Genomic DNA, 19,080 nt, shown 5'->3' with positions numbered 1-19,080 from the left:
TATAAGGCCTACAGTAACAAAACAGCATGGTACTGGTACCAAAACAGAATTATAGACCAATGGAACAAGAACAGAGCCTTCAAGAGATAATACCACACATCTACAGCCATCTGATCTTTGCAAATCGGCAAAATAAGAAAAGGGAAGGATTCCTATTTAATAAATGGTGCTGGAAAATTGACTAGCAGTAAGTGGAAAGCTGAAACTGGATCCTTTCCGCCTCCTTATATGAAAATTAATTCAAGATAGTTAAGAACTTAAATGTGAACCTAAAACCATAAAAACCCTAGAACTAAAACCTGGTATACCATTCAGGACATAGGCATGGGCAAAGGACTTCATGTCTAAAACACCAAAAGCAAGCGGCAACAAAAGTCAAAATTGACCAAATGGGATCTAAAATTAAACTAAAACTTCCACTTTTAGCCAAAACAAACTACTGTCAGAGTGAACAGGCAGTCTACAGAATGGGAAAAAATTTTTGCAATCTACTCACATCCAGACAAAGGGCTAATATCCAGAACCTACAAAGAACTCCAATCAAATTTACAAAGAAAAAACAGGCGTGCAGTGGCTCAAGCCTGTAATCCCAGCACTTTGGGAGGCCAGTGGTGGATCACGAGGTCAGGAGATCAGCCATGGCTAACATGGTGAAACCCGTCTCTACTAAAAATACAAAAACTGGCGAGGCGTGGTGGCGGGCTTCTGTAGTCCCAGCTACTGGGAGGCCAGAGGCAGGAGAATGGCCTGAACCTGGGAGGCGGAGCTTGCGTGGCAGCGAGATAGAGGCCCCACTACACTCCAGCCTGGAGTCACACAGCAGCCAGACTCCGTCTCAAAAAAAAAAAAAAAAAAAAAAAAAAGAAAAACAACCCCGTAAAAAGTGTGACAGAAATGGATATGAACAGACACGTCAAAGAAGGCATTCATACAGCCAACAGACACATATGAAAAAATGTTCATCATCACTTGCCATCAGAGAAATGCAAATCAAATACAATGAGATACCATCTCACCAGTTAGAATGGGAATCACTAAAAATCAGGAAACAACAGGTGCTGGAGAGGATGTGGAGGAAATAGGAACATACACTGTTGAATTGGGACTTTGTAAACTAGTTCAACCATGTGGAAAACAGTGTGGCGATTCCTCAGGATCTAGAACTAGAAATACCATTTGTTAATATCCCATTACTGGTATATTCCCAAAGGATTATAAGTCATGCTGCTATAAAGACACATGCACGTATGTTTATTGTGGCACACTATTCACAATAGCAATGACTTGGGAGGAAATCCTTAATGTCCATCAGTGACAGACTGGATTAAAGAAAATGTGGCACCATACATGGAATACTATGCAGCCATAAAAAAGGATGAGTTTGTGTCCTTTGTAGGGGCATGGATGCAGCTGGAAACCATCATTCTCAGCAAACTATCACAAGAACAGAAAACCAAATACCGCATGTTCTCACTCATAGGTGGGAATTGAACAATGAGATCACTTGGACACAGGAAGGGGAACATCACACACCGGGTCCTATTGTGGGGAGGGGGTAGGGAGAAGGGATAGCATTAGGAGATATACCTAATGTAAATGATGAGTTAATGGGTGCAGCACACCAACATGGCACATGTATACATATGTAACAAACCTGCACGTTGTGCACATGTACCCTAGAACTTAAAGTATAATAATAAAAAAAAATTTTTAAAAGAGACTAATCATAAATCTCAAAAAAAACAAAGTCACTACGATTCTTGTTTTCCAAGGATCTTCACTCTCACCAACAGTCGTATGACAGTTCTTGGGAATTAAACTGTGTGAATTTGAGAAGCGCGTTCTGTTGCCTGGGAATTAAAAGATACAACAATATACAGGTTACAGAAAGAGATTGTACCATGGTCTTATAAACTCTGAATTTTTTTTTCCTCTTCCTGCTCCCTATAAGCCGTGCTAGCCAAAAGAGTATAGAACATTTTATTGATAGTATTTCTGTCTATAAATGTGAAATAAATAGATGATATATTAATATTCCATTATTATTATTACCTTTTAGTTTAAAAAATAGTAATTAGGATTACAGTCAGATGTGAAGAAATTCTTCCAAGGATAGGGGAAACATACGGATAACCAGGGCTGTGGTAGGTAGAATATAGCCCCCAAAGATGTTCATGTCCTGCCCTATGAAACTTATGAGTATGTTACACTACATGGAAAAGGGAAATTAAGTTTTTGGACGAAACTAAAGTTGTCAATCACCAGAAAAAGTGATTATTCTGGATTATCTAGGCAGATCCAATCACAGGTATCCTTATCCTATTAAGGACATTTTATCTACAAAAACTTATCCTATTAAGGATGCTTGTGATTGGATCTGCCTCGCTAATCCAGAATAATCACTTTTTCTGGTGACTGACAACTATAGTTTCATCCAAAAACTTAATTTCCTTTTGCCATGTGGTGCAACATCCAATCACAAGCATTCTTAAAATTGCAAATAGCGGCCAGGGGCGGTGGCTCACACCTGTAATCCCAGCACCTTGGAAGGCCGAGGCAGGTGGATCACCTGAGGTCAGGAGAGCAAGATCAGCCTGACCAACAGAGTGAAACATTGTCTCTACTAAAAAATACAAAAATGAGCCGGGCATGGTGGAGGGCACCTAAAATTCCAGCTACTTGGGAGGCTGAGGCAGGAGAATCACTTGAACCCAGGAGGTGAAGGTTGCAGTGAGCCGAGATCGTGCCATTGCACTCCAGCCTGGGTGACAGAACAAGACTTAGTCTCAGGGGAAAAAAAACAAACAAACAAACAAAAAAACCGTGCAAATAGGAGTTTGAAGAAGATCAGAGAAAGAGTTTTGAGAACAAAAGACAATAGGAATGTTAGAGTGATGTGACGTGAGAAGGACTAGCCCAGCAGTTGTTGGCTTTGAAGATGGAGAAAGAACGCCAAGAGGCAAGGAAAACGAGTGGCCTACTGAAGCTAGAAAAGTCAAGGAAAGGGATTATCCTCTAGAGCATTCAGAAGGGAACGCGGACCTGCTGACACCTTGATTTTAGCTGAGTGAGATATGTGCTGGATTGCTAACAGAACTATTATAAAATAATAACTTCATTTTGTTTTAAGCACCTTAATTTGTAGCAATTTGTTACATCAGCAATAGAAATCTAATACAACCACTATGAGCTATATTTTCCAAGAAGCAAAACCAGTATGCTGTTACAGTTAACTCCTCAAACTGCATGGGCATAGACTGGGCACCAGAACAAATGTTCAGCAATTTTGTACAAAGCTGGATAAGGAATCTCAAACTTATTACAATTTATAAAATATAAAACATGCATCCACTAGCACATTGGTGTTGGAAAGTAAAAGAATACACTTCGCTGTGCACTGTAGGGGAACTGGCAGAACGAAGACTGGTTCCAACCAGAGCTCCTAATGCTGTCACTGAGGCCTGAAAAGCACCTGCTTACACATCATCTGCTTTAGTACCTCTGTCTCTGGTTATTGGGCAATGATTCAAATAGCACATTTTCTGCCAACCCAAAGAAGGTCTATTCCCGTTCCCTGCAGATCGAGCTCTCAGAGCAGAAGGTCGTTGTGCACTAGCAATAACTTTGTAGTATTTTAATAAGGGATCCAAGGAAAAAGATTGAGCCATGAAATATGGCTTGAGATGCAATTAATTCTTGCTGTTGCAAAGGTAAATGAGGACTCAAGTCAAGGAGAAATTTAAATTCCCCCTTTGCTGTTACCTATAATTGTGTTCTCTCAGGACGCAAATCAACAGAGGAAAAGAGTTGATCCGAGTCAAATATGTTGGAAAACTGCTTCAGCTCAGTGCTGCCAAAGTTGGCATCAGATTGAGCTGTCTCTGGTACTCAATTGCCAAGAGAAGAAATGTAAGCCACAGAAAGAGGAACTTCACAGGGAGATCCTGAACTCTGTAAAAATTGTTCATTCATGAGTTGGCAAGAAGCAGATGAAAGAGACACAGTAAATAGAATGAAAGTCTTAGGTGGGAGTAAATATTGTAAAACTATTATTTTAACGAAGAAATTTATATCTTTGTTCCCAAGGGGAATGTACACATACACACACACACACACACACACATTTTTATATATATATAAAAATATATATAAATATAAATAAATAAATAAATATAAATATATATATAAATATATATAATGAAAAGAAGAAAAAGATTAGGCTTATTCACATGCAATGTAAGAATCATTTCAAACAACAAATATTAATTTTGCTACTAGAAGCCAGAGCATGACATAGTCATTGGATTGATTGGATCCTTACAAAATAGATCAGATTGTGTAGTCTGCCTTAGCTATTTTTTCTCTGCTCTTTTGCAATCAAACTAGTCATGCAGGGTAGTCTGACTGTTTTTGATAAAATGTCTGAGTAGAGTCTCTGTGAATCTGAATTTTTCCAGGTTCAAAACACCAGGGAAGCAAAAGTGACATTTATGTATTTTATAACTTATTTTCACTGTCTGTGATTATTTCAGATTGAATGGAGTTATGGAAATATGGGACCTTCTGACATCTCCTGACTGATGAACTATAGCTCTGATTTTTATGATGATTGATTTTATTTTTCAATTGTTTTGATTTCTGAAAATTTAAACACCCACTTAGCATGAGATTGATAATGGTTATTTGTCATGTAGAAAATCTGACTTAGATTTATGGAATTGCTTGACATATTTCAGAACTACTTGTACATGTGAATTTCTATTATTTTGTTCATATATGAATTTGAAATGAAACAGGAATATCTGCTATTATATTAGCATGAGAAGGGCAAGTTCTTATTATTGGCACCACCAATTCTTATGATAGAAAAATACTGTAATTTATTACATTATTCCGAGAAGAATGGAGATATATATATATATATGCATATTATAATATGTATAATATGCCATTCTAGCAATATCACATTAGTGCAGGAATTACTGCTTTGAAGGGATAAAGTATTTTCATATCCTCAAATAAGTTTTCAAACAGTCACCACACGTAATAAAAAGAAAGAACAGCTCATTCTTGGCCCCAGCTGGCCAAGAGGCATTTATTATCAGTTACACTTACCTATGTCAGTGTGAGTTCATCAAATCTAAAAGATTTTTCACCTCCACTTGATATAATCATAGAAATTTTGAGTTGGATATGACCTAAGACATAAGCTTGCCTAACCACTCACCTAAAGTAGGAATTATCAATGTCAATATCTCTGATAAGTGGACATCAATCATATGTTTCAAATACTACAAGTGACAAGAAACTCAGTGCTGTTTGAGTCAGGTCATTTCTCTGTTGAACAGATCAATTTTCTAAGATATTCTCTGTTATGGTAAAGAATCTTCATCTCTTTAATATCTTCATATTGGTTCTGTAGCTAGCCTCTGTAGCTCTAAGACTATCATAGCTGCTACTATCTTTCTGTCTTCTTTATCTCAACATTCTGTTTACCTTTAATCCTATCTGCACCTTGAACATATTCTCTATCAACCCTCAAGTAGATTGCTTACCATGTTTTGGAAGCATGCTGATTGTTTAAAACACTCTTAAAACCTGACCTAAGAGCTTAATTGGGTTTTTCCAATGTAGACTTCAGGGCAAGTTATTTGCTTTCAATCTTTTTGAACACTATTATTTCATTGAAAACCATGATTTTTAATTATTATAAAAAGAGTCTTGCTTGATTAGACCTCAAAACAGACTTTATTTTATTTTATGTTATTCTTTCTAAAATATTATTCAACCAGAATTGCCCCTTCCAACTCCCCAACCCCTAACACACACACATATTATTTTCAATTGTTTTTTTAAACACAAATGCAACTCTTCACATTTTCCCTGTTGATTATTGCTGGGACATATTATTGTACTTTTTAAATGTCTTACGCAATGCAGTGGTAAGCACAGGACAGTGTGAACCTAATCTTTTAAAGTTGGGCTTCTAGAGGTTCATTCAAGTCATCCATTTAAAGAAATAATAAAATTTGGCAAGAATGAGGTGAAAGACAGGTCTTTATGATATATTATGAAAAACCTCCTCCTAATTAACATTTCTCAGAAATGATATGACAGTCTTGATACTTGAGATAAAAATTTCCTGAAACAACACAAAATATCATTAAAATGTGTAGATATTTCCTCATTATGTATGTTCTCACTAAAACTTCAATTACTTTAATATATATTCGTTTCACCTAATTTAGTTTGAAGGGCATTTTATACCCTGTTAAAAATCAGTATTATGCTAGCTACTCTTACCATTTAAGGACAATCTACTGCATTACCTCCTAGCATTCTGGATAAGCATTGACTCATTCTCAACTCTAGGTTTCCTGCAACCAATATTTTTGGTTGGCAACATTATTTTTTATTCATCCTTCATGATGGATACTTTTTAATATTTGTAGTGTTTTCAAGTATTATCTTTTTGGAGACATACTGTTTTCATTTAAGGTGTCTCTTCAGAGTAAAAACTTACACATCTTTCGAAATAGGAAAGTTAAAGTAAGTGAATAAATGACTCTCTTAAGCAATGCATTTTTTAGATTCATTCTTCTTTCTTGAGATATAATTATCTCACAATGTCTCATAAAGGATTTTCTTTTTTGATGACATTGAGAAGTATATTTCCAACTTTTCAGGTACAAATATTGGTCTTTAAGTTATCTCTTTCAACCATTGTCATCTAATTCTAAGTTGTCTACTTCTTGTAAGACTCCTAATTTCTTATTTTCTGTGGACTTCAAGTAAATCCACAGTAGCACCTTCCATTGTTTCTTAGGGCTTCCATGAAATAAAATTTCAATAAATAAGAATTCATCAGATATCCCATTTGAAGACCTGTTTTTTCACAAATGCTTCCATTATAACCCATTAGTTATTCCATCATTGCCAACTCTGCAGCCTATTTCAGAAGTTCATAAACACTACTTACCATTTCATTTAATGAGTTAATATCTACATAGTTTATACTGATGTTACTTACCATGTTTTGTTAATTTGCAAACACTACCCTGGGTTTATACACTACATTTTCTGGATATATATTTATATCTGGATATATATTTAGATAACTATTTCTCTTGTCCAATCATTCAATTAAGTCTGTTTGTGATTAATAATACACACACTTTCTTGGAAATAATGTGATCAAGAGACCAATTTGACTATGTAGGAGGAACAATAATATCAATTAATAGTACAAATGAATAGGCAGGAGGACAAGGAGCACAAGATAGATCAATAACTTCACAGTGATTCTTGGGTTTAGCATTTTCAAGTGATGGAGAGCCTTCTTATTCTAGATAAAGTTTTCCTTCAGGATCGTATCTTCTCTCTTTTAAAAGTAAAATTAGACAGGAAAAAAAGATAGTACACACTTAATATCTGACCATGGCTAAACTTTGGAAAATACTGAGATGCAAATATTACCACTTCCTTTCATGAGTTCTAAAGTATACTTAGGTACACATACAAATAAGAAAGCAAGGCAGTGTAACTGTAGTAGAATCTGTGTGTTATAAGCACAGTGTTATTAGAGTTCTGAGGAAGGAATAACATATTTGGGTGTTATAAGCAAGGGCTTTTTTGTGCAGATGCTATGGGCCAAATTGTATTCCCCCCAAAAATTCACACGTTGAAGCCCTAACCACCTTGGAGATGGGGACTTTAAGAAGGTAATTAAAGTTAAATAAAGTCATAGTGTGGGACCGTAATCCCATAGGGCTTCTGTTCTTATAGGGGGAGAAAAAAACCTTCCTTATAATGATAATACTGTGACAAGATTTTTCTTCTCCTTAATTATATTGTACATATGATGAATGTAATGGAATAATATATCTGTTAATGAAAAATCTATAGATGATGAGCAGGGAATTTTCCAGTGGCTGCACCTGTTACTGTTAAAAATGCAATGTGGCAATATGCATGGCAACAACTCAACGTTTTTTTGAGCCCATGGAGATCTTCCATCACCAGATATTAGAGGAGATAGAACTGATGTGCAGCACAGTCCCCACTCCCTGCATCTCCTACTACTGCTGACTCGATGTACTGCATATGAACATGACACGGTTTGTGGCAGCACACCTGCCTACCACACCAGCCAAGTGGAGCCCTAGTCTTCATTCGAATGAAAGTAATCATTAAACACTTTTATTTAGAAACCATTTATGGTTTTCATATTTATAATGTAACATACATGTAAAACTCATGCGTTCACAATAATATATACAAGTCAGAACTGAGCTGCTAATAAAATGGCATGGAAGAACAGAGTGTTGCACAAGCATGCCTAGACTCTGAAAAATACTTTTTATATGCTATCATATTTTAATCCATAGATTAATAATATCAGGCAGAAACCAGGCTTGTCTCTGGTTTATAAACAAAGCTACCAATGCAAAGAATGACTCAGTGACTTGTTCAAAGTCTCGGAGGCAAGTCTTACATTTAGGTCGATCTTAAGTCCATGGGCTCAATCATCATGCTAGAATGATTTGGATAGGGGACATATGTTAAGATGACAAATGTGTAAAATATATTTAAAGATACTCCAGTTTTCTGTAGAAGTTTTCTGGTTCCTGCTGTCTGACAAATCTCAGCTTCTAGTAGTTTAGGTTAACGAGTAGGCTGTGTATTAGTGCTTTCTTTCAGTTAAGACAGTGAATGAAGACTAAAGGAGTGAGCAATAATCATGATGAAACATAATAAGGACTTTGGGGAAAAGCGACCTGAGTCACTTGGTTCAACTCAACCAATTGAACCCGTATGTGCCCTATGCTCAGGTTTGCAGGATAACTTTGTTTTCTCTGTGCCACGTAAAGATGCCATAGACCAAATACACCCTTTAAAGACAGATCTTACCAAGAACTCAAAAACAAAGCACATACTATAAACAAAACAAAATAAAACAAAACAAAACCCTGGACTAAAGAGAAAAAGTTACTCAGGAAATTATTATTATTATTATTTTATGTTGGATAACTTCTGTTGTGGTTTTAGAATAAAGCATTGAATATAAAAAGTGAAAATGGGATTTAACCTCTATTTATTTCCTCCTGAAGAAAAGAATTACAAAATTGAAAAAATGAACTTTTTTTTTGGAGATAGAGTGTCACTCTGTCACCATGCTAGAGTGGACTGGCGCAATCTCAGCTCACTGCAACTCCTGCCTCCCGGGTTCAAGCCATTCTCCTGCCTCAGCCTCCTGAGTAACTGAGATTACAGGCACGTGCCACCACACCCAGCTAATTTTTGTATTTTTAGTAGAGACGGGGTTTCACCATGTTGACCAGGATGGTCTAGATTTCTGACATCATGATCTACCTGTCTTGGCCTCCCAAAGTGCTGGGATTACAGGCATGAGCCACCGTACCCAGTCAAAATGAACATTTGTAGGAGAATAGAAGGAAGTGAATAGTAGAAATTCATTAAAATAAAACAACATTATACAGCAGTCTTACATTGGGTGAGATAGAAAAACATCTTTGTAATAAAATAAAAGAAGAATAGAAACCTAAATCAAGACAATAGATGAAGTAACAAATCATTACAAAGGTCATATTTCAGTTTTGGCTTTATGAGGAATAAAATGCCTGAGTCACAGGAAAGTAGATGATCCTCCAAAATCTCAGACTTTTTGAGAAAAAACTGTTTAAAAGATGAAAAAAAAAAAGCTATTGCTACTAGAATGCTCAGCAACATGGAAGGATGCTTGTTCGCTTTTATATCCATGACAACAGGCCTCTTGACAAGAGACACAAACAAATTATGAAGCCTGGAAACTGTACTCCTTACATGAAAGCTTGAGTTACTCTACACATTTCTACTCTACTCTGCTTCAAGATGTTACTCATTTCCTAGCTCTCCTTTGGTCTTTCTTTCTTCCTCCTTCATTTAATCCCTTTCTCTCCTTTTCCTCATCAATATTATTTTAAGCTCCTGCTATAGGCACTTCCAAGTCTTGAAAAAAACGTAGATAAAGTGAACTCCCTAAAAAGTCTCATGTGGTGGTAATAACAGAAAAGTTAAAAAAAAAATAGAGATCACTCATTTATGGAGAACCTAATGTGCATGTCTCATTTTATTTCATAATCACAATATGAGATTGGTTCTGTATAATATATGAAGAAACTGGGACTCCTAGTTTTTAGAAAGTTGTCAAAAGATTGAGAGATATGTAAGCAAATATCTTTGATGCTCCCCGAAATTATGGCAACAAGCTTAATAGCATGCAGGTATTATTATTGAGGTGTAGAAGAAAGAAACCCAGTGAATTTTAGATATGTTTGTTGGGAATAAGGTAGGATTGAGAAGACACAAAATGCTTGGTAGAGAAGATGATGTGAACTTGGTTTGAAGAATAGTGTATTAAATCGATGGATAATATGGAGAGATTTGGGCACACAAGCAGTATTTGAAAAGACAAAGTAATATGGGAAAACAGGATATTTGGTGGACTACAATTTATGAAGTATAACTGCATTACAAGATACATGGTAAGAAAGGCAGTAAGAGAATTTGAGTGGAAATCATGAACAAAATGAAGAAAGGTCTATTAAAATATGGTACTAAATTTAAGCTTTATCCTAAAGAAAGTGATAATCCACATATAGATTTTTAGCAGAATAATTGCACTATTAGGTTGCATTTCTAAAATTTACTCACAAATAATGAGGAAGGAAGCAGAATAGTTTAGGAGAGAAACGACAGGAACTCAACCAGTGATGGTGTAGACAATAGCAGCACTTTGAGAGATATTTTTGCAGCAACTAAGTTTGTGTCTAGCACATCCTCTTTTACAATACTGGACAGACATATGCAACTTATAAAACCTTGGTGCTTGATGATTTTTCTTTACATTGTGTTGTTCTAAGTTTTTTTTGGTTTTGTTTTGTTTGTTTAATGACAAATGCAACTTACAAAATCTTGGTGCTTGGTGATTCATCTCTACATTGTGTTGTTTTTAGTTAGTTTGTTTGTTTTAATGAGTAAAAAGGAATAGTTAGTAACTGTAGTATATATGAAAGCAACGCATTGCTTTTAGAATAGCATACATACATTTTCAAGTTTGTATGCCATTCTACCAGTAATGCAAAGATTAACTACCTCACCTGAATGTATAAATGATTGCATAGGTGCCACACTTCCACTTATATTCAACATACATCCGCATGAATCATAATCTTCATACTGCACAGACAAAAACATTCCACCAAGTAGATTTGAATGACATTAATTATATATTCTATGCACAATAACTCTGTTTACAAATCAGTTTTTTCAATATTAATCTCATATTAAATATTGAAAACACGAAGCTAAAAATAGTTATAATTCACTTAGTATGCTCTTGCTGTTAGGAAAATTTGATGAAATTTAATTGGTTTAACATGTTTAAAATATATCTCACATTCAGGCCAGGCTTGGTGGCTCATGCCTGTAATTCCAGCACTTTGGAAGTCTGAGGTGGGTGGATCACCTGACGTTAGGAGTTCGAGACCAGCCTGGCCAACATGGTGAAACCCCATCTCTACTGAAAATACAAAAAATTAGCAGGGTGTGGTGGTGGATGCCTGTAATCCCAGCTACTTGAGAGGCTGAGGCAGAAGAATCGCTTGAACCTGGGAAGTGAAGGTTGAAGTGAACTGAGGTTGCATCATTGCACTCCAGCATGGGCAACAAGAGCAAGACTCCATCTCAAAAAAAAAAAAAAAGATGTATCTCACAAACACTACTCCTAATTTCTATTTTGGTTGTATGGAGGTCTTCAGTTATTAAAATAGTTATATTCATGAATACCAAGTTTATCAGCAGTTCCACGAAGTGTTTTAACCCCTGAAAAGGATCTTGGTGAAAGTCTCATAGTGATTATATCATTATATCAATATGCTCGCCTGCATCGCAAAGTGAACTAGAGACTTGTAGTTGCTTCTGTTTAAGAAGACATTTTATACTATTCAATTTTCTCATTGGTATTAGAGTTTTCTAAATCCAAAGCATCATTTTTTGTATGTTCTTCTATTTTTGAATGTTGTTTCCACTAATTTCCCCCATATTCTTTTTTTATTATGTTTCATATATGATCTTTCAAGCAAGGGCATATGTTCCTCAAGTATTTTATTCTTTGATCTGCCATATACATTTATTTTCTCATGTTTTTTCCCTATGCTATTAATATACTCAAAATGACATATCAGTTCTTTGAACATTTGAATTATTATATTTTCGTTTGACATACACTTTTAATTTTAACTCATCATATTTTATTTCAATATAATTGTATCACTTGCCTTTTACCATTTTGGAATACAGTACAAAAATTCCTGGCTATTTCAATTTTATCTATACTTCAGGCTAAGAGTTTTCATAATATAGTACATTTCTCTTCCTTTAAAACAAACAGCCAAACCTATAAAATAGACCTTATTCGTGTTCTCCAACACTAGGGTTATTGCTGTTTTATATTCTAAGTTTTTGAAAAAAACTAAGAAATACTGAGCCCAGATATAAAGGTCATGTAGCACCGTGTACACAGATACTCAATAACTTTGTGTTTCTTGAGTTAAACAGTTAGAAAGGCAAAGGGAGAGAGGAATTGTGACTGAACTCTCAAAAGCATGAGCAGTAGGATAGACAAATGTGCAGCTTTTCCTCCTTTCCTCTTCTGCCTATGAATAAACTTAGTGAGACAGAAAAATAACCATGCACTTCATCATGCTAATCAATACGAATTTTTGTTGAAAGTTTATTATGTGCAGAGCACTGTTCCAGATCCTTGGGGATATAAAGAGCTGCAAAACACAGATCCTGATTTTAAATGTCTTTAATTTAGATGAAGAGTTAAAACTTATATGATATATAAAACATATTTTTTGGATTCAGAAAAGAATGAGGAAGAATATTTAACTTACTATAAAAATGGATTCATTAGAAGTTAAACTTTCTGAGGAGTTCACATGATGTTTTCACTTTTCTTTGCTCTGTCCTGTTTCCTACTCTTCTTTAGGAAAATATTTCAAGTTTAGTCATGCTCAGAGTGAGCTATAAGATTGTAATGTAGGGTAGGGGAATTCCCCTAAATACCCACACCCAAGTATAGCATGATATTTTAAAATAAACTTACAGTAACTCATTCCCTCTGATCAGCAGGAGTAGTTTAATGGAGATAAATAAATTATACAAATTTTATAATTACATTAAGCCAGTTGTGTTTCTATGAACATACAGCATGAACTAGCATTGTCTATATCCATATAAATACAGTAGAATAAATGCAAATGAGCTATAAGCCAAACTAAATTCAAATTACATCTTGATAAACGTTATAAAATATTTTAAAGAGGGCTTAATGAAAACATGAAGTTATTCCTAGTATGAAGAATTTATAACCTATTCCTAGTATGAAGAATTTACATGAAGGCAGTGTAAAAACTCACAAAGGAGACTATTAAAAGTATTGTTTATATAAGAATTGGAAAATATAATATCAAAAGCTAACTTGGAAAGTATATGTGTTCTTCACATATCACCTATTTACAATCGGTAAAGGAAGTGAATATGTTTTAGTATTAAGTGAAAGGATGAGGACACTCATCCTTACTACAGATAGTAAGATCTAATTTTTAGGCTTATTTTTCTTTCTGTAGTTATCTAATTACTTATATCTGTCATGTAACTATCTATCCATTGATATATCTGCATGTAAGGTATGGTTTTATAGTAAATCCTAGAGAGTTAGAACTTTGCGTAGTACTTAGTTTTTCTTTCTTTTTTCTGTGTTTTCTGAACATTCTGCAAACTCTAGATATTGGTATTTCTATAATGATCAGAAGAGGAGTTTCAGGTTAGGTGATAAATTTCTACAGCATCTCTAGAAAGCTATTGGTGCTGAAATATTTTAAAACACTTAAAATCATTCAGTGTTCTGTGAGCTTTTTATTTACTTTCATAAATCTGTCCTCAGGAACAAGTCAGAGACATAATCAAAGGTTATTTGCACAAGTAAATTAATATCAGCAGTGCTTATAAACCTTTGGAAAAAATCTAATTGTAAACGATTGGAACATTTTTAAATTTTGTTTGAACTAATCATGAGATGGAATATTATGCAACCAGGTAAATCATATTGAGACTTAATACTTAATGACTTGGGTGCATGTTCATAATATAATATTAAGAATAAATGAACATGAACACTATGTGCAATATAAAAATGAACACTCTATTTAGTATAGATCAATAGTCGCTCATTTGCAGACACGCATTTCAGTTCACACAGGTTTTATATGTTCATGAAACCATATCAGAGGAAAATATATTAGTTTAGGAGTGCTCCAGTAGGATTTTGATTTTTTTTGTTCTATTTCATATTTTTAAAATTTTACAGTGAAATTTTATTGTTATTATACTCAAATAAAAAGATAAATGTGACAGAAATTTGGGCTGGGTATCAGTCTCCGTATTACGTTGTATAGTAATACGTTTGAGAAAAATGGTAGGGTATTTTCTTACTGAGCTTAACATGTAATTATGTAAGAAAGACAGAAGAAAATGGAAAACAAAAAAATGTAGTTAGCTCCCTGTGGGTGTGTGAATTTCTTAACTACCAGAATACACACACTAAACAGTCTTCTGTGGTTGAAAGATAGATTCATAATTTAGGAATGAGGATATTGTAAGCTACTCAGAAGTCATTTGACTCCCAGCAGGGCTGAATGAGCACTGATATTGTATTGTCTTGCGGCTGAAAGACTAGCCTGAAGGAAGTTACCCTGAGTCATTTCCATGTGCTGGGTTTATGTTGGGGCCTACTGGAGAGTTTTTCTGTAAGTACCCTCATGAGTCTTGATTGCCAGCAGGCTCCCTGGGCTCATGCAAGTTCCTAAATGCCAGATTCACAGATTAGACACAGAGGATACATATCGACTTTTGATGAGCATCTCACTAACTATGCTATTTCAACCTTGTGTAACTACCAAGGGGTTTGGGATAAAAAGAAAAATAAGTCTTTCTGTTTCCCTAAACTGCTGAAACAACTTAGGCTGTTGTATTCTTAAATAATTTCCAAGGTTTTATAGCATAATGTTGAAATTTAAGAAAAGCAAATGGACAGGAAAAGACAGAAAGCAAGGATGACTGTATTTTTCCACTTGTTTCAAGTAACAAAACAGATTCAATCTGGTTACAACAGCATTGTACGTTTGAGTAAGAAATGACCATGTATTTGAAATAGTTTTTGACTTAAATCCCAAAAAAAGAGACAAATCCAGTTTTTAAAATTTCCTAGCTTTATGACTTTTTTAAGTTATTGAACCCCTCAATTTCAGTTTCCTTTTCTGTAAATATATCTAATAAAATCTAATTTATAGGTTAGAGTGGGCTTCAAGTAAGATTATTATTTTAGAAGTACATAGCAAAGCATCAAATAAATATAACATGATTAGTTGTTCACCGCTTTTTTTTTTCTTTTTACTTAAGACCTGTGGTCAGTGGAGAGTATGGAACTTAGTGTCAACAGTACATGTGTCCTGTCCCTAGATCAGTCACTTATTAACTGGATATTTTTAAACCTGGGCTTAAATTTAGTTTTCTACGAGGTGGAATAATGTTATCTATATAAACCACAGAATGCTTAAAGATAATGAAAAGAATTTGGGGGGGGGGGGGTGTTGTATTTTATCATTTAATTTGCATACAATCATCACTGCCATCTCTAAAAAGTATGTGTTATCAGAGATGATACATAAATTTCACAAGGTCCCACAAGTGGTAAGAGTTACGGTAAAAGGCAGTATTCAACTCTAAGTTTTTTCTGAATTAAAAGTCTCTTCCCATTCTTTCATACTAACACCTTATGGTTGAGGTACCTAGAAGCTCCCCACAACCCCTTAGATTATGGTTTTAGATAGCTTCATTGCTTTGGGTCAGGGTCTTTATCAGTAAAATAATAAGCTGTTTTAAATCAGTTCTTTATAATCTGGATTTGTTTGGGGATTATAGGTTTCTCAACTCTTTTCAGGAGGAACTTTGAGGGAAATTGAGGCAAACTGGAAGGTTCTACCTTTTTTGTTACTTCAAAAAGAGCAGCTTTTCTCTCATTTCCTTTATTTTCTTATTTATATGCATAAGATTTCATTTGTACAGAAGAATCCATCATTAATAAATAAGCTTGAGAACTACTAGACTAGACGTTCTCAAAAGACCTCTTCATTCTCAAGTAAATATATTAAAGAGTCATGAATTAGTCAGGTCAGAAAAAAACAACAGATCAGTAAGCAATGAATTTTGAACCATGGAAATATTTACCTGACACATGTGCTCAACAGGAGTGGATGGAAGTCTCAAATTTTATGACAATTGTTTATACTGCTATGTAAATGCTTAGACTGAAAAAACTAAAATGCAGAAGATTAATTAGCGATGTGAGTAGGCCTAAGAGAGTAGTAGGCAGCTTATTAAGTAAGTGTATTAGTAAACATATTAACAGCAAGGAGGAAGGTTGAAATCAACAAATTAAAAAGCAGATGTCCCAGGAGCACCTACAAACCAAGAGAAGTAGGATGAAGCATTAAGAAGGGTAATCAAACACTCAACAAAATCGCTGATAAAACCAGTCTTTATGCTTCATGTACAGATGACTGATACAACCAGAAAGAGCAGGAATGCATCTCTAGGGACCCTAAGGTTTAGAGCTAGAATTTTGAAGGCTGCAATCAAATGTTTTTATCGCATATTCTGATTTATTCACCCATTCACTCAGTAATTCACTGTACATATATTTATTAAAGATGGCATAGGAATTAAATAACAGATAAAAGATATAGTATTAAATAGTCAAATCGACTGGGACTATTATTTACAATGTCAAAATAATCAGTTCTCAGTAAATGACAGAATTCATCTAAAATATATGAAAGATAATGTCTGGGAAAGATCCATTAATGTGGTAAAAAAAATTTTTAAAGGACATGAGTGTGTGTGTGTGTGTGTGTGAGAGAGAGAGAGAGAGAGAGACAGAGAGAGAGAGAGAGAGACAGAGAGAGAGAGAGAGAGAGAGAGAGGGAGAATGAGAGTGAGAGAGCTTGAGGGAGAGTGCTTAGAAAATCAATAAAACCAGATGCCCTGAAGAAGAACCTGTGTTATTCTCGGATGCTGTCCATCTTCATTACAGTCACCATAGGCACATTCTCTACCCTGGATTGCTAGAATTGCCCTTCTAACGGGTCTCTATGCTTCCACTCAACCCTTGAATGCTCATTTTATGCATAGCAAGCAGAATACTCTTTAAAAACAAAACACACACAAGAAATTCACTAATTGTAATGAAAGCCACTAAATTTTACACTTAGAAATAGTTAAAATGGGCAGGGCGTGGTGGCTCACGCTGTAATCTCACCACTTTGGGAGTCCAAGCCGGGCAGATCGCTTGAGGTCAGGAGTTCGAGAACAGCCTGGCCAACATGGTGAAACCTCGTCTCTCCTAAATATACAAAAATTAGCTGGGTGTGGTGGCTCATGCCTGTAATCTTAGCTACTTCAGAGGCTGAGGCAGGGATTCTCCTTAAGAGAAGTGATTCTGCTTGAACTCAGGAGTCAGAGGTTGCAGTGAGACCCGAGATCATGCCGCTACACTCCCTCCCGCCAGCCTGGGCGACAGAGCGAGACTCCATCTCAAAATAAATAAATAAATAAATAAATAAATAATAAATAAATAATAAATAAATAAATAAGTGGTTAAAATGTCCCAAATGCCCATCAAGAAATGACAGATTTAAAAAGGTATATACGAACACTTAAATATTATTCAAGCTTAAAAGGAAGAAATTTTGATATATAATAACACAGATGAATCTTGAGGACGTTAAGTGAAATAAGTCAGTCACAAAAAGACAAATACTGTGTGATTACACTTACATGAGGTTTCTGGAGTAGTCAAATTCGTGTAGACAGAACGTATATCAGGTGCTGGTGGGAGAAGAAAAGAGACAGTTGCTTACTGGGTAGTAATGACTACAGAGTTTCTGTTGTGCAAGACGGAAGAAGTTCTGGAGATGGATGGTGGTGATTGCACAACAATGTGAAAGTACTTAACGCTATTCAACTTTCACTAAAAATGGCTAAAATGGTATATTTTATATTATGCTATTTTACCATAATTTTAATAAAAATTTTAGTGATTAAAACAAAGCAAAACAGATTACATACTGTAAGCCTCCCATTATATACTAGCCACTACTGTGCTACAGATATCCTCCTTGTACAAGTCCTGCTCTCCAACATAATCTCATGCCACTCTCCTCCCAAAACATCAGGACTTACCTACAGGTTTTTGTCCATTACTGACATCTCAAGTCAATCTGGCCTTAAGGAGTTTGTACCAGCTATTCCAGTTGAGACAAATATTCCTTCCTACAGTCTTTCTACAGTAAAGGGTAAGAATGGGTAGTTTACATATAATTTACATATAATTTACATAAAATTCTAAGTTTACATATAATTCTTTACTAACCACACAATATGAACTAGCTACTCAGACATTTCCTATTCATTACTCTATTAACTTTCTGCTATATATGTGAGTTTAGAAAGTTTGTATCTCTTATTCATTCATGGTATTTTCCATGACTAGATGTTACCCAGTACACAGTAGGTGTTCTCTCTACATTTATTGCATGAAATGTATAAATATGTGTATATATATTACAAAAGTCAATTGTCAAGATTATTTATGGTACAAATCAATACAGAAACAATACCTATGAATTAGGATTACTATTATAGGTGCTTGGAATATGTGAAATAAGCAATGCTAATCTAAAATTATCATCTAAATGAACATAATTTGTTCTCACAATTGTCTTCAAGCCTTGGCGAGATAGGGCTTTTTTCTTAGAACCATTAATGAAAGGATATTTCACACTAGAAAGAGAACTAATACAGAGGGAAGAAAGAGGAATAAAATGTAACACATACATTATGTACCTTTTATTTAATCATCAAAACAACTCTAGAATATTTTAAAACATTTTATAC

The 19,080-nt window shown here is 34.8% G+C and overlaps 1 long non-coding RNA gene across 1 annotated transcript in view; it reads right to left on the bottom strand.

The window, feature by feature from the left end:
* The window catches only part of LOC116274939, a 55,605-nt gene extending 37,143 nt beyond the window's left edge, over window positions 1-18,462 (bottom strand). The window contains exons 1-2 of the long non-coding RNA XR_004183795.1: window positions 18,367-18,462; window positions 17,962-18,012 (exon numbers count right to left, since the gene is read on the bottom strand). This is a non-coding gene — a long non-coding RNA (uncharacterized LOC116274939). The remainder of the gene's footprint in view (window positions 1-17,961; window positions 18,013-18,366) is intronic.
* Window positions 18,463-19,080: the final 618 nt, after the last annotated feature.

This window comes from Papio anubis, chromosome 5 (assembly GCF_008728515.1).
Source record: "Papio anubis isolate 15944 chromosome 5, Panubis1.0, whole genome shotgun sequence".
Taxonomy (NCBI): domain Eukaryota; kingdom Metazoa; phylum Chordata; class Mammalia; order Primates; family Cercopithecidae; genus Papio; species Papio anubis.
Note: the sequence above shows the minus strand (reverse complement) of the source record. Positions and strands in the feature narration are given on the sequence as shown.